The sequence below is a fragment of the Drosophila kikkawai genome, chromosome 3L (genome assembly GCF_030179895.1).
Source record: "Drosophila kikkawai strain 14028-0561.14 chromosome 3L, DkikHiC1v2, whole genome shotgun sequence".
NCBI classification, from domain to species: Eukaryota; Metazoa; Arthropoda; class Insecta; order Diptera; family Drosophilidae; genus Drosophila; species Drosophila kikkawai.
Genome location: NC_091730.1, coordinates 11,793,278 through 11,798,025, shown reverse-complemented (window position 1 = coordinate 11,798,025; position 4,748 = coordinate 11,793,278). Strand labels below are relative to the sequence as shown.

The following is a 4,748-nucleotide window of genomic DNA, read 5'->3' as shown; positions in this document are numbered from 1 at the left end:
TCCGAGCAGGAGCAGGATGGTTCGGCTGGCGGATTCCGGACAAAGGACGCGGCAGGGCACTCAATTGGGAGGAACAGAGGAGATGGGCCACATGGAGATGGTCAAGAGGGGCTCATAAATCGAGAGCGGCTAATGCCGGAGTGTGTGCTTCACTCCGCCTGCTGTTGGCATTCATTGGCATCGGATCTGTCCCCCGGGAAATTCGCATTCAAATCGCAAATCGCAAGTGGACTTTAAAGCGGTTTATTAATGGGGAAGGGTCAGACAGAGGCCAAGTTCCGAGTCAAACTTTCTGGCACTTTTGTCTGACTTTGTCCTGAATAAACGATTGTGGCGGACTCTTTGGTCACCGAAACCGAAATGCGATACAGAGAGTGTCAGCGGGGAAAGTTCATTGAAATTGACAGCTTTTGACCGAGGCGAGGACTCTATTTCGGTGGCTCTGTTTTGTGTCAACATTCGTTGGAATTTGATGTAACTTTAAGGATTTTCCCAGTGAAAAAGTGAAATTGCAACCCACTTTTCCCACAATATCATTTGCTAGTTTCCCTCTAATCATATTCCCTGGGAAATCCCACTCTCGACATGCAAATTCGAGGCAAACAGAGAAGAGTCAAGCCAAATTCCCTTGACAAACATCACGAACTAGGTAAAGTTCAGTTGGATAAGCGTCCTTCTCCTCTTCTCCCATTAGACACGATGTCAAGACGTCAAAGCAAATTGATTTATTGCCGCGCCAAAGCCACAGGTGTCCATGTTTCTCGTCCTGCCGTCCCTTTGAAATGGTTGTCCTCGGCTGTCCTTCCCCTTGACAGACATTGCGGTCGCCATCTGCGGAATCCTCGCGGCCTATTTTTCACTTTGTTGCCCTTCAATGGCCTCCCATAAAGTCTTCGACCTTTGTGGTTTTCGCACTGACTTCGGACCCGCTGAGAGGTGGCCTCGTCGATACCTATAAATCTTGGGCGGTGTTAGAATTGAATTTTTCCTAGAGTGCTTAGCATGAAGAGGGATGCGGCCCCTCCCTTCTACCTCACCTGCTAATTCGAATTTAATGCCTGCTGCTCGACATGACAAAAATTGCAAGTATCCTTCGTCCCGTCAGGTGAGTGGAGACAGCTGAGGCGGCAGTGCGGCTTGTTTGTGGCTCTTGTGAGTCCCAATCCCGTTGACAGTTTAATTGAATCTAAATCCCGACTGTGCCCAGACCGGAATGAGCAGAAAATATGTTTTTAATTTCATTGTTTGGTCTGAGCTACAGAAGAGCTAAACAAGGAGATTTATGGGGCCAAGAGGGTGGATAGAGGAGAAGTCCAACGATGAGCCCCATGAAAATGCCCACCAAAGTGAAAGAGTGCAGGCTAACCCTCTAAGAAAATTCAGCAATAATCTCTAGCGTTATATACATTTTTCTAAATCCAGCTTTAAGAGTCTGTTCTGGAAAATCGAGCCGTGACTTAAATGATTTATTATCTACCAGAACCTAGAACTAAACAATTCCAACATTTGTGTGCTGTTCGTGACAGCAAAAACTTCGATAAAGTGACGTTTACATGCAGCTCTCCCTCACTCTTTATCTAACATTTGCTGCGCAGTTTTCAGATAACTGTAAAAAAAGTAATAGAATAATATTTTGCCAAACATTTGCTACCTTTTGCTTTGTATTACAAAAATGTGTGTTTGTAGGGGACATATTTTTTTCACCAAATTCTGCCCAACAAATTTATTGACATTAAAATCACATTTGTCTTGCGGCCTGTGTGAAATATGTCAAAAGTTTTGCTGCGGCTCAAATGTTTTCTCTGAACGAAATAAATCTAAATTTGGGTTCTGGAAAAAAGGAAACGCATATGTGAAATCGGGGCATAGACGATTTATCGCTGACCCAGTACTATAAAGCAGCTGAAACAATCAATAAAACTGCTTTCTCATTCTCAAAAAGGGTTAAACATACTTGAAGTTATATTGTTGAATAATTTTCAATTGTCTCATCAATCAAAGTGTTTGTCTAGTTCGCATTTTAAGCAGCATTTTCCATGGAATTTGATCCTGTAAAATTGCATCTATTTCTCTTCATGATTTTCATTATAAATGCAAAATAATGAGCCTTCATACAATGTCAAAACTATCGATTTCCTGACTCACACACAGAAGCTTCACCAAGCCGTCTTATCAAGAATCAAGCACTCAAAGAAATTTAACTGCATTATTTTCAGCAAAGTTTTAAAAACTACATAATTTTTTAGGTATTTAATATTTAGATATTCAACCCAGGATTATATATTTTAAATATAATATAATTTAACATTTTGTTAACCTAAAACAAATGATAATTTAGTTTATCTTTCATGGCACATTGCTGCTAAAAAGTATGCTATGATTATATCCTATATAGTCGCTCATCTAAATATTTTAAATTTATATTTAATTAATTCTGTATTTATTTTTCTTAGTGTCGCAAAACTGCCAACGTCAGAGACAGCTGAACAGAACAGGATGGAACAGCATCTCCCCAGACAAGAGCCGAGCCTGCATCCATCCATCCATCCCCGCATCCCCGCATCCCGGCCAGAAAGCCGATTGCACAATAGACTCTGTTGGGCATCGAGAGTGACACACACCCCGCCAGAGACACGATGCACATCAAATTGGTTGGGATCCATATCCTCTTCCCACGGACTATTTATGAAGCCGCCAAGAGCGAAACTTTCGAGCCATAAATATGAATCTGCTGTGGGAAAGTCAAGGAACTTGGCGGATAGTTTCGTTCTTGTTGCCAGCGGCAATTATTTTGAATTTATTGATTGCCCAATAATGGTCTGACGGGGTGTGGTTCCCGCTGACATGAGACTCCGGTCCATAGGACCCATCCGCTCTCCACTCTGAAAAGCCGCAGCTCGGGGCCACCGAAAATGCTTTTAATCTGATTGCCGGCGCTGGTCACGAAGTTCGCCAAGGGGGAAAGGAAAGATTACTATTGAATAAAAAATATTTATGCACTTGAACGGCGTTAGATAGATAGATGGTCGCTGGGCGGCGGAAAAGCAGAAGGGCGGAAAAGCGTGGACCTGCAAGCAAGTGAAAAACTTTCCGGATTATAAATCAAAACTTTCAATTTTCTTTTAGCCTCTCGCTTCAGGGTTGTCGCTCGCTGCTTTGCTGACGGCAAACTTTTCTCCAGACACGGAAAAACTTCCCGGCTATATATAATAACAGGAAAAAAAGGTAAAGGGAAACGGAAAATGCGAGGAATGTCTAAAGGAGTAAGTGAGAACAATTGATTGATTGACTGACAGGTCTTTTTTTTTTGGGGACTCGAAATGGCATTGAAAGTGCAACATATTTGCACAACAAATGTAATTACAATTTGGGATGCAAGTGAATATTTTATTAACCTCAGAAATACAGTGGGTTGCGAAAATTGAAAGATAATTTCAATTACATTACAATAATTTCTGGAAAAATATTAGGTAAGATAAAAATGGTAAAGTGTTCTTTTATTGAAATATTTAATGGCGACAATTGGGTAAATATATTTTTACATCGAATTTTTTAATATATTTTGATTTATGGTTAAATTTGTTTAATTATTATTTTATAAAAATTATAAAAGTCTTGCTATTTAATTTATAAATATTTTCAGAAGAAAGTTATTTTACTTTAAAGTGCAGACTTTTATTTTAGAATACTTAAAAATATATATTTGCCTTAACAGAGCAAAGAAAATAAATTATTATTGTCAAAGTTAAGAAATATTTGTTATCTTTTAATTATATATTTTCTTAAGGTTTTTAATTTATTAAATGAATTGATTTTGTCAGCAAAGTCTTGATATTTCTACCTGCTTACCTTCACTCTGCCCCAATTCCTGGCCAGAGCTTTTGGTCTTCTCAGTTACCAACCTCAAGGCATTGCTGCTCATTTAAACGTATCCTTAGAATTTAACCACAACCTTTGGCACACACGAATACATAAACAGAGGGAGACAATGAAAATGTTTCATAAAATTACTTGTGTGTGAGCCTTTGAAGGTCCTGTTTTTGCTTGTATTTGTTGCGGTGCGGTGCCCAAGATATCCTGGCCTGCCATGGCCTTGGCTCGCTGGCGTAAAATGTAATCAAGAAAACATTTAAACGAATGGCAAATTCAAAATTGCATGCATATTTCATATGTGCAGCCACAAAATGCTCATGTAATTGCGCACAAGTTCCTCCCCAAAAAGAGGATGACAAGGAGCTGGTCCCAGGACACAGAGAAAGAGGGTGTGTTTCGGGTTGCTTGCTGCATAAATTCTGCAGTTGGCCGCATCAAAACTTTGGATGATGACAAAACGAGGAAAAGCTGCTCTCGAATGCCCAGGACAGCTCCGAAAATTTGCACATTGATTACTAGCCGGAAGTCATAATTAAACAACAACAACAACCAGACGAACGGGACATCACAAGATCAAAGAGGGGAAACTTTCCATAAGCAAAATTAACACGTAATTTGTTTACCAAACACGTCGGTTGCCCAAGGAGAACTTGACCAGGACACCCCAGGACCTTTGACTTGACTAATTGAAAATTCCAAGTGTAAGCTGATAATGTGACAAGGCGGCAGCCCAAGTTCCTGCATCCGAATCTGCCTTTTGACTTCCACACACATTAGTCCCACAAGTTGGTAGTTGGAAGTCCTTGCTGAGGACACACAGCCTTGTTAATCAGTGATGTTGGTTTATCCTTTTTAAAGGATATATATTTATTATA

General features: G+C 40.2%; 1 long non-coding RNA gene across 1 annotated transcript; it reads right to left on the bottom strand.

The window, feature by feature from the left end:
- Positions 1-710: 710 nt before the first annotated feature.
- On the bottom strand, positions 711-1,511 carry LOC138928334 (uncharacterized). The gene is made up of 2 exons (XR_011444856.1): positions 1,038-1,511; positions 711-952 (listed from the first exon to the last, which is right to left on the bottom strand). It is a non-coding gene; the product is annotated as an uncharacterized lncRNA (long non-coding RNA).
- Between the last annotated feature and the right edge of the window lie 3,237 nt (positions 1,512-4,748).